General features: G+C 43.4%; 2 long non-coding RNA genes across 13 annotated transcripts in view; one reads left to right on the top strand and one right to left on the bottom strand.

Annotated features, from left to right (window-relative positions):
* Positions 1-21,893, bottom strand: part of LOC308587143 — a 56,689-nt gene that overhangs the window by 27,800 nt on the left and 6,996 nt on the right. For 3 of the 11 annotated variants that reach the window (XR_014008219.1, XR_014008220.1, XR_014008221.1), the window contains exons 1-2: positions 17,754-18,869; positions 13,351-13,463 (exon numbers count right to left, since the gene is read on the bottom strand). This is a non-coding gene — a long non-coding RNA (uncharacterized lncRNA). Of the gene's footprint in view, positions 1-13,350; positions 13,464-15,015; positions 15,348-17,753; positions 18,871-21,893 lie in introns of those variants that run through there. The other 8 variants (XR_014008213.1, XR_014008215.1, XR_014008217.1 and 5 more) reach the window with 5 other exon arrangements.
* The window catches only part of LOC308587179, a 123,388-nt gene continuing 122,872 nt past the window's right edge, over positions 21,378-21,893 (top strand). For both annotated transcript variants that reach the window (XR_014008268.1, XR_014008269.1), the window contains exon 1: positions 21,378-21,852. This is a non-coding gene — a long non-coding RNA (uncharacterized lncRNA). The remainder of the gene's footprint in view (positions 21,853-21,893) is intronic.

The following is a 21,893-nucleotide window of genomic DNA, read 5'->3' as shown; positions in this document are numbered from 1 at the left end:
TCAATAAAATGTGGATAATATAGCAATACTATGCCATCTAGTTAATGTTGCTGTTGTTAAAATTTATACCCCACCTTTCCACAAATGACAGATTAAAACAGTGGGGTTTTTTTGTGGGGGTTCTCAAGGGTATGCAGTACTGGCACCTTCCCCCCCCCCAATTTTATTTATTTTATTTATTAAATTTATTTACCACCCTTCATCCCAAGATCTAAGGGCAGTTCACAGAATAAAATCCAAGATCAAGAACAAGAAAATAATTAAACCAAAACAATAACCCGCCTTCCCACTGATACATTTAAAAGGCTGTAGGATATTAATCAGCCAAAGGCCTGGTTGAAGAAGACTGTTTTCACCCGGCACCTGAAAATATGTAATGAAGGTGTCAGGTGAACCTCCATGAGGAAAGCATTCTACAAACAGGGAGCCATTACAGAAAAGGCCCTGTCTCATGTTGCCACCCTCTGGACCTCACGTGGAAGAGGCACACGAAGAAGGGCTTCAGATGATGAAGGGACAGTTTAACATGATGGGGAGAGGCGGTTCTAGAAGAAAAGCACTGGTTAAAAGTGTGGCACTTACCGTAACAACCTCATGGTGAGCGCCAGCACCATTTTTCCCTAGAAGGAAAGCACTGGATAAAATAATTAAGTGAAAGTTCCAGTACAGATGCAGCCTGGGAGACAGCTCTACTAGAAGAGAAGGTTTCAGTAAGTGCCAAAAAAGCAAAAGATATGGCACCCGTCTAATATTAGTTCATAGTAAGTACCTGAACACAACCTCAACTTGCTAGCTGAGCAACTAGGATTTCATTTTCCTGCTAATAAGCTAATTCTACAAGTAGAACCTATAGGAAAATGTCCCAGTCTGGAGTGCTCTTCTTCAACCATGCCTCTTCTTGCATATTCTGACCCTGCCCTGCAACAGTCAGCTAGAATTCCTTGACTGCTCAGTCCCCATTGGGCTGTTTGGGGACTCCTCCCCCTTTCAAATATTTTTTAAAAAATACTTTTCCAAACTTGGGGGTTTCCACAAGCCTGTTGATACTTCCCTCCCATGTGTGAGATTTGCTGTTTTGGCTATATAAACAACAACGCTCGCTCACCTCTGAACATGATTAAGAGTGAAGGGGGCAAAATAAATTTTCATACTTCCCCCTCACCAACACACACATTGTTCCAGTTATTCCTCGCTTGAAAAGACTAAAGTTAACATTACAGAAGCAGAGATGGATGCTGCAAATAAACTTAGTGGTTTTTAATCCTGACCATCTTTCAACTGGAGGATTTAAAACTTGCATCACGTCAGTGCTCCAGAGTGAGATCCAACAGTTACTTCTGCCACTCGAAAAGTTTAAAAAACTCCTTGTTGCGTTTTTATATACAGCATCGTTTGTTGGATTTGGTTTTAATGATCCAGTTTTTCCAGGCAATTTCTTTAACAACATTACAGTGTGGAAAGAGCAAGCGTTAAAGAGGTTCTGATGTGACAGACATTTGAAAGAATGTTTCCATCCTGGCTACATTTCTAAGTGTCTATACATGGAGGCTTGAAATCAATAAAACTAGCTTCTGCATAAATTATTTCAAATGGGCTGTCTGTGTTAGAATCCTCAAAGACCGCGGTTGCCACAAATCCTTACGCTTAACTTCTCAGGGAGAAAGTATGCCATGCATTAAATGCACGGGACCGTTTCCTCCTTTAAGAATAGCAACAGCGGTGGTATAAACCATATTCCAAGTAGATCCATTGAAATCAGCGGCCCCTGGTGAGGATAGACAGTTTTCTATATTGCCTCTTCATCTGGAAGTTCCCTAGACAGCTCAAAATAAAATAAAATAGAATATAGTACATCAGAATAAAAATGCTTCACAGTAGCCTTCTTTAACATTAGGCTCTAGCAGGCTGTGACTGCAATGATAATTATTGTCTTTGATGAAGTGGCATTGGAGCCAATCTAATATGGCTGAAGGAGCGTAGAAAGTGTTGTTCTTAAGTGCTGCTGCCATCTACAGAAAGTTTCTCCCACAATTGGTTTCACTTCCACCCCCTATTGCCATGTTGTGTTGTGATAGAAATGGCCGCATGGTTTAATAGTCCAAAGACCGCGAGAGGCTGTAGTTATTGGAGGAAAACCGAGTAGCGGTCTAACCAACAATCAAGATGGCATTTTGAGTGGCCGTCAACTAATAAATTCACTCTGTGACACTGTTAAACCAAGGCAATGTTCCTTCATGTGCTTTAATTTTTTTTGCAAACAATAGCTGGTAAACCAGCTTGCCTAATTGAACATGGCAATCATATTTCTAATTGAATGTTATTGTATAATTAGCAATGCCCCTTCAGGAATCAAGGGCAGCAGGTTGAATGAAGAGGAGGGAGGAGGTAAACAGATAAGGAAGACAGCCAAAGCAGAAAACTGAGGTGTACAAGAAAGAACTAGGACCACCTTGACGTTTCAACCCAGACTGGCGCAGTTGAGACTGGTGAACAGTTTGCTATAATCACAATGAGTTTTAGAACGTCCCATGCTGATGCACATCACCCATGGAAATGGAGAGCCCACACTCTGGCAGCAGTTCTCTGGGCTTTCAGACAGGAGGCTTTCTCCCTACCAGGGGATGCTGGGAAATCAAAGCTGGAAGGGCCACTAAGCTATGGCCCTTCTCCAAAGATATCCCCCAATATATTGCATGTATGCTGCACACCAGGGTAGCTTGGGCAGCAAATGAAAAATGGCAATTGGCTGCTGTCCCTGCAAAATCCAGAAGATGCTTTGAATGGGGAATTTTACTTGCAATAGGACACAAGGTATTCAGTATTCTGGCTGCAATAGCAAATGCTGGTCAAAGGTTTATGGTCACAACTTCTGCCAAGGTGCTGTCACCTGCTGTTGGAGAAGTGAAGTTGCATTCATACACTTTCACCTCCCCTTGCCACCCTTGCCCACCAGTGGCGTAGCAGTGTCGGCAGTGCCCACAAGGAAAGGATTTTGCTCCCTAACCTCTTTGTGGGCATCACATGGGAGGCAACAGGCGGACTTTGCTGTGCCTGTGTGGCAGCCACTGGAGTTTGCCTGCTGGTTGCCGTGTTCACCCTCTCAGCTCAGTGAGCTCCCAGTGGGAGCGGAAGGCGCACAATGGCAGGCTTGACAGCATCCCAGCAGTGCCAGAGCCACAACACGGACACATGCTGGTAGGGAGGTGCTGGGAAAGGACCGGAAAAGTCCATGCTCTGGTTGGCAGGAGTTTTGTGCAGGGACAGGCGTCCTTTCGCCAGCTGTGAGAAGGAGGTGCCACTGCAGTCCCAAAAGCCTCGTCTGGGTGCAGATCACCTCCACACAGCTCCAAAAGGTGGCAGCCACACAGCCTCGGCAAGGGAGCCTGTTGCGGAGGCACCAGGTTGCGCCCCCTCAGAATTCTGCTCCTGGGCCACTGCTGCCCACAGGACCATTGCTCAGTCTAGTTTAGTATTGTCTACACTTACTAGCAGGAGTTTCTAGGATGGGGCAGCTCCCAGCCCTGCTTGAGGATTGAACCTGGGACCTTTTGCATGCAAAGCAGTTCCTCTACCACTAAGCTGTAGTCTTTTCCACAGGGAAGTCCTGTGTCTGAATGTGCTCTGTGTTCCTTCACAGCAGCAGTGCTCTATTTGTTCAAGCCACAAGGAGTGCTGAACCAGCTGCACACAGACAAACTGCGGAATTCCTGGGCTAGGCAAACAGGAATCCAGTTATTTTGGAAACCCACACGCTTGCGAAGGCAACACCTTCCTTCACATTTGTGCCTGAATTAAAAAGTAAAGCTTCTCCTGAACTTTGATTTACGACAACATCTTAGAAACCAAACACAAGAAACACGCCTGTGTTTTGCAAAAATAATTCTGCTGAATTTTGCTGTTGTGCTTACATTGTGTTCTGTGCTATAGAAAATGATCTCTCTCCCCCCCTTATGTAAATCCTGCAGGGATGTCTTATCATCTCTGCATTTTGCACTGCTTTTCGTATGCCTGTCAACAGAACATTAAAAAATCATTAAAAACATCCAGATGTTGCACAGTAAAAGCCCTGACAGTGCATTCTTATTTTTTCTCTTTTCTTTCCTGCATCCAATTCACAATCAATGAGTGGCTGCCAACCCTGATGAAATCTGAAAATCAATCAGTTGTATTGCAAAGTAGTTAGTAAGATTTAGCACTGCAATGTTTTGCACTCTGGACAACAATGTAGCATTGGACTACACGGCTATGTTCGCACTCCGACTTATGGTAAACTCACTGGGTTTATAGTGCTGAGTTTTTAATCTTTGTTCACACAATGTTATCCAAAATGCATATGTATCCTGTACGTTGTTATACGATACTACTGTTTCATGCATTGTATCTCTGCCAGCTTCACACCAACTGAGGTCCTCTAGCCATTCCTAATTCACCCCCAGCCAAGGCGCATCCTCTAAACTAGCATGCTGACTTCATGTGCAGGAGAGGATGCTATCCCATCCACGGTGTTGATTCAGCTTGGCCTCTGAACATGGAATGTGGGAGAGGGACACCATCTCGTACTTGACCTCAGGCAGCAAAAGCTCTGGGGCTGGCCCTGCATGTCTCTCTCTGTACGCGGTTTTCATGTTCCTCCCATGCAGGACCTCCATAGCATTGGAGCAGCTCCAAATCACACTAATTATCCAGTCAATTCTGCAGCAGAGAATTTCATTGTGAAATGCAAATGTCAGCCTCATTAATAATCAGTATTAGCTGTCAGAAGAAGAACAAGCTTTGAGGGAATGTTAATTTTTGTTTAGGCAGACACGTACAAATGTTTGGTTCTTAATGATCTTTCTCCAGTTCTTGTTTGGATCGCATTCTTCTGGAACAGATGCGGGACGGGCAACTGAAATTGCGCAAGACATGTGTAGTGCTGAGGCTTGTAGCTGAAAGGGTTAAGCTCTTGGCCTTATTGTATATAGAAATGATGTCACCAGGAGCAAACAACTGTATTTGGGAAGTTAGAGCCAGACCTGTCTCAATTCACTCTGTTAATAATACAAGACTTTCCATATACAAGGCAGGAGGTTCTGGAAGAAGTTAAGTCTCTTGTATCAGGGATGGTCAGATTCCTCAAAGGAAGACAAAAAGGGTGTGTGTTGCGGGGTCTCTCTCTCTCTCTCTCTGGCAAAGGTGAGGAACTTAAGGCCTGGGAGCAAGATAAGTTTCTCCAGGCCTGCCCATCAGACCCTAAATCAGTAAAAAATCAATACAAATCGGAGGTTCTGCTCCGGTAACAAAAGCCTGCCCCCCCCCACAAAAATCCTGGCTACGCCCATGACAGCCACAGCACTTACTGGCTCTGCACTGCATCCTCCATGAGTGGTTTTGCCTAGTTAGAATGAATCCTTGTGCTCTAATAATGCTTCTTGCTTGTCTGGATGGAGGATAGAGAGGGATGTGTGTGTGGCGAAATTAGCCTACTGTGTAAAAAGTTACATTCATTGCTCCACCCACTTTTGCTGCTGGCATAGCCCCCCCCCCCTGTTTCCCTAGATGGAAATATGACACTTGGCTTACAAAAGGTTCCCCATCCATGTTTTAAGTCACACAAAGCAATCAGGTCCACTGGCCACCGAGGGTTATATGGGAATGTTGCAGTGATCCACCCATGAAAAGAATAAATAAATAAACATCCCGTGCCTGCTATGGCACTCATAGTTTTGCAGAAATAGTGTTTGCAAACCAACCAAAGTCACATTGCATAACACTAGATTGAAACAGTGTAACTTTTAAAGAATCCAAAGCATTTACACACCTCCCTACACAAAACATAAAATGACCCTCTCTTTGTGCTTGAAAATATTACAAAGTAGGGAAGCTTTCTGATCAGAACAAAAAGCAGGCCTTTCGGGAGAGGGTAGTGGAGCCAGAGGCAAAAAGGGTTGGAACAAGGGATGTAAATATTGCATCTGTATCACAGACTAGTTTCCACACACTCTCTATCCCCTACCCATCCAAGGAAACAAACAAACAAGTATTATCAGACTCTAAGAAAAAATACCCAGGAAGCATAGTGGGGCCAATGAGGGTTTGTGTGTTAAATATATAATATTTAATATGCATAAAAGGTAATGTTTATAGACACTGAAGTTGAATAACTTATGTAAAGGTTTGCATTTGTAAAGCAGAGAAGTTTGTATTAAGCAGGAGGTTTCACTCTGGCAAATGCAGCAGAAAAGGTTGAAGATTTTCCATTTCAGTCTTCAGGCTAATTGATGATTCATAGCTGGATACCCAAGCCGCAATTTCTCTTCAGGAACGTGAAACCTGAGAACAAATTGTTTTCTCAGTGATAAAGCCAGCAGTAGCAGTAGTAGAAGAAGCTAAGCTTGATGATGATCAAGCCAGATACTTGTATAGGAGCTCTCTGGGATCAGAGAGAGGGAAGTTATTGAACTGTTTTAAGGACTTAAAAAAGATGGGACAACATTGCTTGCTTGGTTAAGAGCAATTTGCTACCTTGTATCTTGCAATGTTCATTTGTAACTATTTTAAGACTGTTCTGCAATGTTTTGTAACTCATTCCTGTGGTGGAGAGCAAATTCATTTCTACTCTGCACATGGTCCAGATTTGCAACAACTCTAACAGTGTGGACTGGGGAGAGTTATGCGGTCCAAGAAGAGGGGCCTGGAGGACCTTATTTGGTCCACAGACCGGAGCTTCCACACACCCTACTATACCAAGTTAACTGGAAGTAAGTCTCAGTGAACTCACTGGGACATTTCTGAGTACCCGAGTAGCATTTTAAAGGCTCGGTTTTATTTAGAAGCAACACGACTTTTCATATGTTTATTAAAATAGTTTGGTTAATTCCCAAGTTCAGGAAGGCTCGGTGCCAACAGCCTGCCATTGATTCTGAGCATGTTTTCAAGTAAAAGCTTATACTGTGGGAGGTGGCGGGGGGGGGGGGAAGCACTATGCACCTTTGAAGTTTTCCCTGATAACATGCATTGTGAACATATCTTTAAAAGAGGTAATAAAAGTGTGTCCTTACTTTGGCCTTTTAATTAACCAGTAATAGGAAGGCTTCACTGTTTTACAAGGCAGTAACATGGCTCTCCAGTGCATTATACTACTAGACGGCATTCTGACAACCAGTCTCTCTCCTGCCCCATCCCACCAACTGCTGAAAGCAAAAGGTGCTTCTAGTTTGCTTTTCAAAGTCAGTCTGTGTGCCAAAATGAAGACTGGGGGAGCGGGGGGAAGAGATGGGTGCCCAAAGGAAACAAAGCGAGACAAATGTTTGCAATTAGAAATTATGAGGCTTGTAAGGCTTAATTTGTTCCTGTAAAAAGGCAGTTGCCTTTTCACCAACACACAGCCTTATAATGAGGAAAGCATGGAAACATGTCCTAAGCTGCCTGCTTTTTGGAGAGCATCAGCTCAGTTGGCAGCGGCTGGGGATCCCTCACTGCAATTTGGAGCGTCAGTGGTAATTTCCAGCTGTTGCTTGTCGAAGCAGGACTGCACTGGAATAGGGTGGGGGGAGGGAGGGAGGGAGGGAGGGGGAGAGAGAGAGAGAGGGAGAGAATATAAGCAGCAAGTATAGTGAATACCATGGGATGTGGGTGGCGCTGTGGGTTAAACCACAGAGCCTGGGACTTGCTGATCAGAAGGTCGGTGGTTCGAATCCCTGCAACAGGGTGAGCTCCCTTTGCTCGGTCCCAGCTCCTGCCCACCTAGCAGTTCGAAAGCACGTCAAAGTGCAAGTAGATAAATAGGTACCGCTCCAGTGGGAAGGTAAACGGCATTTCCGTGCACTGCTCTGGTTTGCCAGAAGCGGCTTAGTCATGCTGGCCACATGACCCGGAAGCTGTACGCTGGCTCCCTCGGCCAATAAAGCGAGATGAGCGCCACAACCCCAGAGTCAGCCACGACTGGACCTAATGGTCAGGGGTCCCTTTATCTTTACCTTTACAGTGAATACCAGCCAGTCCTTTGCTTCCGCCTCCAGAAATGGCTTCAGAAGGTGGTAAAGTTAGGCTTCGAGATCAGCAAAGGGTCCATTGTCCTGACAGCATATGCTCACACTGCCCCTGTTTATCAGGATAGTTATTTTCTAGCGCCTACCCCTGGCTAATCACAGTCCTTACTTTGTGCTTTGAGAATGGCTTGTTAAACATTTGTTAATGTGCGTCGCCTGAGGTGCCATTTCCCAGGGTCTCTAGAAACAGCAGCTTGCACTCTGCATTGTGACTTAGCTTTCATGTGCATCCATTGATGGGCACCAACTCTGTAGTTGTTTTGATGAGAGGCATTTGAGCTTCACCAATAATTGGATGTTTGTATGTTTTTAACAAGCCAATGTGTAATTTTTTAATTATTGTTTTTGTGCTCTGTTTGTGAATCACTTCGGGACATTTTGCAGTGGGAAGCAAGACATTTAATAAACCCAAACCAACCTCCTCCAACTTTTCATCCTGAGTTTTTGTTAGACTACAGCTCTCATTATCCTTGACCATTGGTCATGCTGACTTGGGGATATGTGGGTCGTAGTTCAACAATATCTGAGGACCTCAGGTTGTCTAATACTGATCTATACGAAAAGACATTTGCTGGAGGACAGTTTATTGCACATGAAATTCATACAGCACAACATGGGAAGAATAAAACCTTCAGCAGTGCTTAACAGTTGTGAGACAATTGAAAGCCAAGACAATAAAAATTAAAAAAAATGCCCTGATCTTACAGTGCAATCCTATACATTTAACTCAATGTGGCTTGCTCCCAGGTAACCGGATACAGGATTGCAGCCCTAACTAAGCACACCTACTTAAAAGTAAGCTACATAGATTTTGGTAGTGCTTGTATCCAAAAAGTCTATTTTAAACTGCACTCATGCCACCCATTTCAAAGGAATGATTCCAACTGATTCCAGCCAATGTGGAATACAGGCAACTCCCATTTTGTTTACATTCAATGCATGTGTGACTGCATACACAAATGCCATAACTGGCACTGGAAGAGGACAGAATGGGACAGGTGTACCCATGTGATGACGTGGAACGTAACCCTCACATAAGTGGGAGGAGGGGGTTTGCCTCTACTGGTTAGACTGTCAGACTAGGACATGGAAGACCAGGGCTCAAATCCTATTTTTGCCATGAAGTTCATTGGGTGACTTGGGCCAGTCACTGCCTCTCAGCATAACCTATCTCACATGGTTGTTGTGAGAATTAAATGAGGAGGCGGACAACCATATGTATGCCAACTGGAGCTCCTTGGAGGAAAAGATGGGACTTAAATGGAATTAAAAATAAATTCCCACTGAGAACAAAGTAACTTCACGGAACAGAATGGAGCTTATTTTGTAGCAAATGTGCTCTTTCTGCTTTAGCCCACTATTTTTCTAAATCTTTGGTACCCAAGTTACAAAATGAAGTTTAGAGGTGAGGTTTAGCAAAAAGCCATCTCTTGGCACTTGTCTTGAGAGAGGCCACTTTCCTCTGCCCAACCCCAACTTAATTTTACAGAAATTGTTCCAGGCTGTGAACAGTACACAAGCTAATCAAAGCCCACAGAAGTGAGTTGCCTTCTGGCATGAAATTAGGAAACATTTTCAGACACCCATTTCATTTTTTAAAAAGGAAAAAAAGGGTAATCACTATTGTTGTTACCATTTTCAGTGGGAAATGTGTTGCGCGAAGCCCATGAGAAGATTGCCTTTGGGTTTGGGCTGGCTACATGCAAAGTAACTTCACTGAAGTGAATCATCCATTGAATTATTCCAGTCGAGCAGAATAAATAAAAGGTGCTTTCAGGGAACTGATTTATGCTTAGAAGTAGCAGAAGCTGAAGCTGCAAAGGGGTGACTGCATCTCGTAGTAGGGCAAGTTTGAGCTCTCTTGATCCCCTCTCTGTGAAGGCCTCTTAAAAAAAATAATACTAGTAAATACAGCTTGCCTTGCTCAATCAGCCGCCTTCTTCTTCTTTTGTCCTGCAAGTCTTTTCTTCCCCAGCCAGGCGGGTTGTTACAGTAGACGAGGGGGGAAGTTGAATGTGCCTGTGGCATTTTGGGATTGAATCAGGCATAGGCAAACTTGGCCCTCCAGATGTTTTGGGACTACAACTCCCATCATTCCTAGCTAACAGGACCAGTGGTCAGAGATGATGGGAGCTGTAGTCCCAAAACAACTGAAGGTCCGAGTTTGCCTATGCCAGGATTAAATGAAAGTTTGTTTGTTGGTGCTTTAAATCGCTTCTCTATGAATCCCAGGACTGAAGTGTGTGAAGAGGGAATGGCACTCCCTCAGGCCATCGTTTTCTCCCTTGGGTGTCTTGGGGTGCTTCCAGACTGTTGCTGTTTTGCAGGTGGGTTTCAGTGCTAATTCAGGTTGCACAACTGAAGTGGATATGGAACACCTGTGTATCAAACCTGCTTCCATTAAAAAATGGATGTTTTGCAGTTAAGAAAAGTGACAGGGAAGCGTACAATAAAGTATGGGATGACAACTGCTTGACATGACATTGCATAACCTCCTCACCAACAAATCAGGACGGATGCTCAATGAACAGCCAATGTCATATAAACTGCCTATGAAATTTGTCCAAACAAATCAGAATGGACCCTCAACAGGCAGGTCATCTGGCAGCAACCTTGGACAATATATCCATCAAATTATGGATTTCTATTTCTATCATGGCAAAACAGAATATTAACACAATGCCGTATTTCTTAGAAACAGCTCAACACAAATCAAGCTGCATCCATTAAAAATGAATCCACCAATCCATGTCTGTAAACAGTGTTTTAGATGTGTCTTTTATATGATTGGCAGTGGAAATCAGAACTCGACTTGATTTCCAGTACGACTTGAGGTGCCAGTACAGAAAGGGCGCTAAGATGGAACTCCCTAGCCCAGATGGAACATGGAACAAGATCTGTATCACTGATCGTAAAGGGCAGAAGGCAGCAGATGATTTAATATTGGAGAAGGCACTTTATGTTCTACTTGCACTTCTTCAGGGCAAGAGGAACTTCTGCCAGCATGTCACCACTGGTATTTGCTAGCCATTTGAAAATGAGAATTTGGCAAGCCATTTTTTCCCCAGAGGGATAAAGAGTCTGCAGACAAGACTTGAGAAACAGTCAAAGTTGTAGGTCATTTTGTTCCATGGGTTGTGGGTATATAATTGTTTGCTGCTAGGCAATTAGGATTTCAGCACAGAACGAGAAATCTGGTTTTCATAGGTGAAAGACAAATGACGAGGGCCAAGCTGATTTGCTGCTAGCTGAATTCTTGCAAAGAACCCTGGAATGGTGGATAATAACCTAACCCATCTAGAAGGCACCACTTCTTGCATGCCTATTTAGGATCACTCAACACAGATTAATTATGCCTTAACTGTTTAAACATCCTGGTTATGTATCCTCCTGTTGTAAATACAACATACAGCAGTTGAGTGCAGGGAGTGCAGGGAAGAAAGGAGGCCAAACAGGACAGAAGTTAGCTCATCCCTGTTCCAGGTACCAGTTTTTAGGTTGAGTGGTTTGCACAAGTCCTTTCCCCAACACAGCATCTGTGCCACTGGTGGCTAGTGCCCATTGTTGCTGATAGGGAGAAGGCAGTGAGAGCAACAGTAAGTGAAGCCAGAGCCAATGAGAGGCGGAGTCAAGTAATTCTAGCTCTGCCCCCATCCATCTCCCTGCAGAGCTGTACAAGGGCAACATTGAGACTAAGGAAGAAGCTGACAGCCAGGGTGACCTCCTGGGCTTGTAAGTAAGGAGGTAAGGAGGTGGAGGATCACTGAGGACAGAATGAAGTTAGCAGAGCACTTTGCCCTAATGGACCAGCCTCCACTGAACTGTGCTAAAACCCAATCATACCATGCTAGGACAGCTTTGAGAAAATAGCCTCAAAAAATATTTCCTCCTCAGAACATAACTTGATTTTGCTTCCTCAAAACCAGAAGTTATAGGAGATTCCCATCCACCCCAAGCCATTTATTTCCTGTATTTTGAATATGCAAGAAATATGGAACCCAGAAATAATTATTAGAAAGAAGTTACATTTTGCAACTAATACAACATTTGGCCTAGTATACAGATTTGTTAGAGTCTATGTATTATAGTTTTTGAAGGTGTTCAATCTTTGAACTTCTAAAGATAGTGGCAAATTTCATAATTAGCATATAATTGTGTTACATCTCTTCTAAGTTGAATAATTATTTTAATGACTGAAGTTAACAGTATGCCACCTAATTTCTCAGTATGATTGCAAATAAGTGCTGTTAAACTCCATGCCATATCCTATATTTTAAATTTACGGGCGTGAATCTTAATTTTGCCTGTAGATCTTCTATGCTGCTTGTCAGAAGTGTACACTTCAGCGTCCTGTTCTCTTGATTGCTTAATTTTAACAGCTACATTATGACAGTCTCATTGTTCTTTACAGGGAATAAAATAATCACACATTTGGCTCATGATTTGAGTTGGCTTATTATGCACCACAGATAATCTTTTCTCTTTTTTTTAAAGAAATCCTTCTGAAAACATACAACATAATCACATTGAAATTGATGGACTTTTTTTGCTGATTTTTAAGGAGGATATCAACTTTTATTTCCAACCATTTATTTAACAGCTGGTGATAAACCTGGATGTTTATCACATGGTGACCACAGCATTAGGTGATGGGTTGAATGTGTGAAGGAGCCACCATAGACCCAACAACACCAGCAGTACTTTCCCAACATCTCACAACATCTCTGGCAACGCCTGTATTAGACTGAGAAATGATTTTCTTTTTCGTTCTGAAAAATTTGCTTCTTTTGCCCTTACTACTTCTTAAAGTCCACATTGGGCCTCAGCCAGAATGCACTTTTCTCTCGCAATCACTTTGTGTGTTACTTTTTGAAAGATAGGAATGCATTTAGAGAAGTGACATCTAAGACTGCAGTTACACCAAAGTGTATAATGGAAGGCAGGGATGGGGAACCTTTGCCTGTCCAGATGTTCTTAGAATCCAGCTTCCATCAGCCCTAGCCAGCATGGTCAATGATCAGTGATGATGGGAGCTGGTCCAACAACACAAGAGGATCCAATTCGTCACATCCCTGATCTAAGGACTGGTTTATATATGCATATTTATTGTTTATAATTTAATGGTTTGGCATCAAGTGAAACTAGTATGTAGGAACAAGTCAAGACATAGAAGGAAACCATTGTTAGAGGATAGCTTCAAAGTGTACAGGAATAAACCGAGGCCCGTGTTTCCTATGCTTGGTTCCTATGCACCTGTAAGGTCTTCTCCATTTTGGTGGAAGCCATTGCAGAACAGACACTAACAGCTGTATCACCTTACCTCACTTTATCGCCTCTGCTTACTTCAACATAACGCCTTTCAATGGACTGTGAACAATTCAGTGGCAATCCATCAATTGTGGAGTAATTAGATATCAAGTGATGCATATGACCCTGTAAAATCAGAAGAAAAGGAATTAGAATATCAGGGTTTTGGTTTCCTGAGCTTCCATGTGTATATCTTTGCTCTGCAGTAGACCAAAATGGCAAAGAAAAGAATTCAATCTTAGAGCTCAGATCCTAGGTTTTCATATAGCTTCAGACATGAATGTAGGTGAAAAGTATGGGCTGCTACCCACATTACTTTATCTGGCATGGAAATTGATCCACCACACCGAAAGGGAATTTTCTTGCACATTGCATATACTTCATGCTTATACAATAATGATTATTTATTTTTATATGTGATATGTTACAGGTTCATTTCTGTGCAAACACTTTGTGGGAACTGTGCCAACTGGTGATATGTCTGCATCTCTTGCTAATGATCCAGGTTAGTCTCCTTTGTAACTTTTCTACAGGAAATCTGTTTGTGAAATTGCAACTTTGTGTGAACAGACCTGCACTTGAGGGCTAATATCTGAATATGCATTCCGTAAATATACACTTTTCTTTATATCCCAGACAAGGGATATAATTTAATTCATGCAAATATGAATTCTGAGACCCACTCCCAAAGTAATATAAATGAAAGGAGGGTTTATTTCCTCTTTCTCCCTCCTGAACTTAAATACCCTAAAAGTTGTAAGGAGTTGAGAATTAAGTCCTATGTATTACATTAACCTGCAAAATAAAACCAAAAAATCCACATTGTGTGAATATGCAGTATAAGTATCTAGTTCCTCTATGGAGCAATTTATCCCAACCTTATGGAGTAATTTTTAAGTAAAGTTTTGCAATTCTAACATAGTATGTCAGACATGATATAATCATTACGTATTTATTTTAGACACTGATCTTTGCCAGATTTTTGGCCAGGAAGCTTTATCTTCAGATAAAGATTTTACTGGTATTGTTTATTATTTCAGTTCCTGCTCATGTTTTTCCTTCAGATTTTGCAGTTTTTAGGACACGTTCCAGCAAGGTGGGGGTGTGGAGTGTGGGACCAGAGAGGATCTGTCAAAAGGGAACATTCATATTTTAACGCAACATTAACATTTTGGTAATTAACATGGCAGTTAATGCTTTTAGCAGATGTAACAACATTAGACTTGTAAATTTTAATTAAAGTTAATGGTTCACGATAGCTGTAGGGATCAGGCATCCTCTCTGGATACTGGAAACATGTCTAATGTGATTAGAAATACTAATTGAAGAAAAAAGGGCTGAAAGAGTAATGACTGTTTTTCTTTATAATCTTGCTTCATCATTACAAACCTTCAGCAGTCTCTTAAAAAAAGCTTCAGTGGAGGTAAAGAAACAACCCCAGAGTTAAATATTCTCCTTGAAGATTTTTAAAAGGGGGTCAATGGAAAATCCAGAGAGTTATTGTGCACATGGGGCAATAAAATAATGTATTAAAAAATTAATTTGTATAACCCTTTTCTTTGATTAACCTCACGAGATCAAAATCCCAGGAAATACTGTGAACATATCTGGTTACATTCACACTTTTGTGTTTAATTAGGAAATAAGAGTGCTAGTATTTCCCTCAATGGCCGCTCACCAATCCAATGGTGGGCAATGTTTGTGGCCCAGCATGGGGCTCCCCATCCTACCGCAGCCATGCCCCTTCCTTCTTGGCCTCTTGGCCATTGCAATGGCTTCTGGGTTCCCACCAAACCCAGAATTCAAATTCAGCCTATCCATGGCGGCTAGGAGGGCAGGGCATTCCCCACGATTCCTCTCCAGGGCAATCTACCTGCGAAGCAAGGTAGGTGAAAATGCTAATGTGGGAATAGTTTATACTCAAGTCCACCTACAAACCATGACATCTAATAATTTGGATGTGGCTTTGCATACCCAGTGCTGGACTCAGAAGTCTTATAAATTTTGGTCATAGAATCATAGAATCATAGAGTTGGAAGAGACCACAAGGGCCATCGAGTCCAACCCCCTGCCAAGCAGGAAACACCATCAGAGCACTCCTGACATATGGTTGTCAAGCCTCTGCTTAAAGACCTCCAAAGTAGGAGACTCCACCACACTCCTTGGCAGCAAATTCCACTGTCGAACAGCTCTTACTGTCAGGAAGTTCTTCCTAATGTTTAGGTGGAATCTTCTTTCTTGTAGTTTGGATCCATTGCTCCGTGTCCGCTTCTCTGGAGCAGCAGAAAACAACCTTTCTCCCTCCTCTATGTGACATCCTTTTATATATTTGAACATGGCTATCATATCACCCCTTAACCTCCTCTTCTCCAGGCTAAACATGCCCAGCTCCCTTAGCCGTTCCTCATAAGGCATCGTTTCCAGGCCTTTGACCATTTTGGTTGCCCTCCTCTGGACACGTTCCAGTTTGTCAGTGTCCTTCTTGAATTGTGGTGCCCAGAACTGGACACAGTACTCCAGGTGTGGTCTGACCAGAGCAGAATACAGTGGCACTATTACTTCCCTTGATCTAGATGCTATACTCCTATTGATGCAGCCCAGAATTGCATTGGCTTTTTTAGCTGCCGCGTCACACTGTTGGCTCATGTCAAGTTTGTGGTCAACCAAGACTCCTAGATCCTTTTCACATGTACTGCTCTCAAGCCAGGTGTCACCCATCTTGTATTTGTGCCTCTCATTTTTTTTGCCCAAGTGCAATACTTTACATTTCTCCCTGTTAAAATTCATTTTGTTTGTTTTTGCCCAGTTCTCTAATCTGTCAAGGTCGTTTTGAAGTGTGATCCTGTCCTCTGGGGTGTTAGCCACCCCTCCCAGTTTGGTGTCATCTGCAAATTTGATCAGGATGCCCTTGAGTCCATCATCCAAGTCGTTGATAAAGATGTTAAATAAGACCGGGCCCAAGACAGAACCCTGTCATAGAAGTGAATTGAGGGTACAACTGCTGTGAGAATTTAAAATTATTACTGTTATGGGGTATAACAGATCAAATGTGGAAAGCCATTTTTTTGGTCATGACACTATACCATCTCTAATCTCATGGGCAAAACATGATCTTCGCATCTGTATTTCTAATTTCAACATTGGGAAGGGTTGTGTATGATTGGGAGAGTGTGTGCTTTGAATGCAACAGGTCCCAAGTTCAAACAGGGAATGGAGAGAGCTGAAATTGGCAGATTTGTTCCTGCATACACCTTTATGCATCTGCTTCTACCATTCACGAAAAGCAGGCATGAAGGAGAGTGGGGGAATAGTAGCGAATAAAAGGCAGGCCAAGAAGTAGGAAAGTGACGAGAGGAGAGGACTAACCAGATGGTTCACCCTGGTGCTGTAGAATGAAGGCTGACATCCAACTGAAATTGGCAAGATCTACCTCTAAGTAAATGTGGTAAGAACTGCATTGAAGACAACAAGGAGGGAGTCTGTATAGCTTTTTATCTGCCATGTGAAGGGGTAAAACAGCCACCATATTCTGAGGTGAGCCACCACAGAAGGGGCTTTCCAAGCTCCAACGTCCTAAAGGTAAAGGGACCCCTGACCGTTAGGTCCAGTAGCGGATGACTCTGGGGTTGTGGCACTCATCTCCCTTTATTGGCCGAGGGAGCCGGCATACAGCTTCCGGGTCATGTGGCCAGCATGACTATGCCGCTTCTGGCAAACCAGAGCAGCACACGGAAATGCCGTTTACCTTCCCGCCTATTTATCTACTTGCACTTTGACGTGCTTTCAAACTGCTAAAGGTCCTAAAAACCAATGGTTCAATCAGTTCAGTAGGTGAACATCTTCTTTCATATAATAATTATTTCTCTGACAGGCAGGATTTTGGAAGGACAGGGATGCATGTTCCATCTACACCACTTGTTTCTTTCTTCTCCAGTGCTGCTAAACTTTTGGCAATGTTATCAATTTTATCCTTAACATTGACTTAATTAATAAGTCATACCTGGCTTTTGCTTTCTCTCTTTCCACTCCTTTTACAGACTCTAATGATATTTTCATAGTGATTTACACGTTCAAAGAACGGCAATGTCAAGAACTCAACTCATTAGCGACAGCCACAGGAATTTTAAAGAAAGGAATTATGAACAAAACAAGTGGCATGTCTCAAATGCTCAAAGCAATGTGAACAGGGAAACATTTGTGAGTACTCTGCTGACTGAAATAATGTATGGGTGACAATTTTGGTTGGGAAAAAATATTTACCTGATCCCTGGAAATTGTGATCTGCTCACTGAGAGAACAGAGAACTTACAGAGAACTGAACCTGTGTTTAAAGGGAAGCAGAATCACAAAGAAAGAGGAATCACCAAGGGTAGCCATATCCTATGGGATTACTCCAGCTATTATGGCATAAATCACCTGGATTGTATCAGTCCTGGTAAAATGGCATCCGATCCTAGATACCGGTAAATGCAGCAGTCGTCAGCTCTGACACTTCTGTATTTCTCCTTCTTGATACAAATAGAAAACCCACAGTGCTATTGCAGGGGATGTAAGTCTTGTGGCTGCAGTGCTTTCAATTCTATCCCAGGTCTCAAACCTTTATTTTCATCTAGACAATATTCCAGTAAAGTTCAGTACAATAAAATCACTCGGCAAAATCTGCATCTAGTGATTAAAATAATGGTATAACATTCATTAATCCTCATTTTGTTGCAGAAACCTGGTTACTATCTCCATCTTATCCCCATCCTGAGTAAGAATAAGGAAGGCTACCTTACATTCATCTGAATGCCACTTCCTGTTAACAACCAACTGATTAATGAAGTTAGATCAAATCGTCTGATACAAGGGGCAGTGCAAAAGAACATGCATGACTGATTCTATATGACTCTGTCTACAGGTGCATAGTCTCTCTGCAAGTGGTATTTTCTGGAATCTCCCCTGTAGCATTACCGAAGGTAGCACATTCAGTCTTGCGAGCATGTACGACCTGTGTTGATTTGGGTTGGTCAAATGGGAGAGATAAGTTGCCATTGGCTGTCCACATTGCACCATCCCCAGACTTGCACAGATGCTATTTCTAGACTCGCCATATGTCAGGTCCTGACAGGTCCTGGTTTTCAGGTGTAAAAATGACATCGGGGGGAACCCTAGTCTATTTTTGATTTGGCTACGAAGTTATTGAAATTCATTGTCTAACAATCTGTATTTAATTATCTCAAATGCAGGTTTTCCTGATAAGCAGTACAAGGAGTTTAGTGAGATACCTATCTGTTTAATTTTGTTCTCAATCCTTCTTAGCCATCCTGATTATTGATACAGCCATACCTCATGTTACGTTTGCTTCAGGTTGTGCATTTTCAGGTTGCGTCCCGCGGCGACCTAGAAGTACCGGAAAGGGATACTTCTGGGTTTCGCTGCTCATGCATGCAGACGTGCAAAATGACATCATGCGCAGAAGCAGCAAATCGCAACCCACGCATGCGCAGACACAGGTTGCATTCCTTTCATGTTGCAAACGGGGCTCCGGAAAGGATCCTGTTGGCAGCCAGAGGTACCACTGTATTCAGCTAACATGGCCACAGCAAGACTATTAGGTTCTGATCTATAATGAAGCTACAACCAAAACTTAAATGTTTGCAGCCATGCTTTTGTTACGAAAAGTCTTTGGTTTTTCTAGATATAGGGCAGCATAGGCGACACAATTTGGTACACAATTCCCCCCGCCCTCGCCACAGGAAAGCTTGAGTCTTTCAGTAGCTGGGTTGAAGGCATTTATACAAACTGGCATTCCATATAATAGTTGTGTGCTTAATCCAGCACTGAACATCCAAATTCGATCCTTTACTTAAAAGGTGCACAGATCATGAATATATCACTGGAGATTTTGGAAACCTTGCAGATAAAGGAGTGTTGTCCTTATAGTAGAGAATTCTCCCTTCTGCCATGTATGAGGGCTTGAAAGGTCTTAAAAGTAGTTGTGAAGCCATGTGGTCAAAGCAACCACCGTGTACATCAGCTGAGCTGAAAGACTCCACTCTCCATTTACTCTGGTTACTGTTTGTACTGTTTTTTTTATTTCATGTTTGTTGTGTAACAATAAGTGTCTACAAAATATTTATACAAAAACAAATTGAGACCATGAACTTCGGAGGAACTTTGAGGTTCACTCAAATAAAACTTCTAGATTGTACAGAAGGCACTGTTTTCAGCCTGTCCCCTGGTGTGTCCCCCAACCTCTTGCTACACCATGCAAAATATGGTAGCTTTCACACAATAATTAAACTACGAGCACTTAGAAAATGATGCTCTAAGACCCAACATGGGTTTCTCAAAAATAAGACATGCCGGTCGAATTTCATTTCTTTTTCTTTTTTTTCATGTTACAAGCTTGGTGGGTCAGGGGAATGCTGTAGACATAGTGTATCTTGATTTCAGCGAGGCTTTTGACAAATTCCCCCATTAAATTCTTGCAGAAAAGCTGTGAGCTGGATGAAGTAACCGTTAGGTGGGTTGTAGTTGGATGACTGACCAAAGCCAAAGAGTGCTCACTAATGGTTCCTTGTCATCCTTGAAAAAAGTGGGAAGTGGGGTTCTGTCCTTGGCCCATTGTTTATAAACGACTTGGATGCAGGAATTTAGGGGATGCTCATCAAATTTGCAGATGACACCAAAGTGGGAGGGGTAGTTAATGCCGCAGAAGACAGACTCACGATTCAATGTGTTCTTAGCAGATTGGAAAAGTGGGCCCAAACTAACAAAATGAATTTCAGTAGGAACAAATGGAAGGATCTACACATAGGCAGAAAGAGCCAGCTGCACAAATATAAGATGGGGAAAACCTGGCTTGCCAGTAGTACATGTGAAAAAGATCTAGGTGAGTTTGGTATGTTTAGCCTGGAAAAGAGGAGAAGATATGATAGTTATCTTTCGATATCTAGGGGTTGTTACATGGAAGATGGAGCAAGCTTGTTTTCTCTTGCTTTGGAGGAGGGTAGTATCTGAACCAATGGATTCAAGTTACAGGAAAGGAGATTCCCACTAAACATCAGGAACATCCTGATGGTAAGAGCTGTTTCACAGTCGGACAGACTCCCTTGGAAGGCAGTGGACTCTCCTTCACTGGAGATGTTTAAGCAGAGGTTTAATGGCCATCTGTCATAGATGCTTTAGTTGAGATTCCTGCACTGCAGGGGGCTGAACTAGACAACCCTCAGGGTCCCTTCCAACTCTACAGTTTGGTGATTTTATTTGGAACTTTTTCAAAGCATTTATATCTTCAGCTGTAAAAGCTCCCAGAGTGGCTTACCACTCGATAAAAATAACATTTTTGTGAAGGCTGCAGAACATATCCACACCATATATTTAAAGTGCTCTTAAAAGGTAAAGGGACCCCTAACCGTTAGGTCCAGTCACGGATGACTCTGGGATTGCGGCACTCATCTAGCTTTACTGGCCGAGGGAGCCGGCGTACAGCTTCCAGGCAGCGGCGTAGCGTGAGTTGTCAGCACCCAGGGCAACGCAAGTAATTTGCGCCCCCTAACCCGGGGCAAGGCACGTAATTTGCGCCCCCCTAACCCCTAACCTGCGAGTTGCCGCTGGCGCTGCCGCCCAAACGACGCCGCTTGCCCGGAGGAGGAGGGGGGCAGAGAGGCGAGGAAAATGCAACGGCCCAGCAGCTGCAGCAGCAGTGGCGGAGGCGGGGCTGTGAGGAGGGACTGCCTGGCGCGTCCTCCACGGCGAGCGCTGAGAGCCGCTGCCTGCCGGGCGCCTTCAGCCCGGACGCGCGCACAGCTCGTCGGTTCCGCGAGACATGCGGCTCTGCTACAGCCTGCGCCCGAGGCTCTTCGGCGACTCCGGAGGCAGCGAGCGCACCCCCCCCAGATGTTGCGCCCGGTGCGGCCTGCCCCCCTGGCACCCCCCACGCTACGCCACTGCTTCCAGGTCATGTGGCCAGCACGACTAAGCCGCTTATGGCGAACCAGAGCAGCGCACAGAAATGCTGTTTACCTTCCCGCCAGAGCGGTACCTATTTATCTACTCGCACTTTGACGTGCTTTCGAACTGCTAGGTTGGCAGGAGCAGGGACCGAGCAATGGGAGCTCACTCCATCGTGGGGATTTGAACCACAGACCTTCTGATTGGAGAATTCTTGGAACAGTCATTTGTTAAGGGTGCTGAGAGTTGTTGAGATGCTTCACAGAACTAGAATTCCCGGTAGCCTTAACAAACTACAGTCTGATAACTGATGATGCTGGCTGGGGCTGCTTTGGAGTCCAACATCTGGAGGGCCACAGGCACCACAGCCCTGGATGTTGTTGTAATCTTATGTGTATCTGCATTTAATGTCTAATTTGTCCTTGGTAAAAAACCTGAGCTTTTCATGCTATATAGCAGTTAATAATGAGCTGAATGTTCTGAAGAGGGATAGTGAATTGGTAGAGCATGTGACTCTTAATCTCAAGATGATGAGCAGGAGTCCCATGTTGGGCAAAAGATTCTTGCATTGCAGGGGGTTGGACTAGATCATAGAATCATAGAGTTGGAATAGACCAC

Source organism: Podarcis bocagei (genome assembly GCF_964188305.1).
Source record: "Podarcis bocagei genome assembly, chromosome: 5".
Lineage (NCBI taxonomy): Eukaryota > Metazoa > Chordata > Lepidosauria > Squamata > Lacertidae > Podarcis > Podarcis bocagei.
The sequence above is the reverse complement of the archived record's forward strand: the minus strand, read 5'-3'. Positions and strand labels throughout refer to the sequence as shown.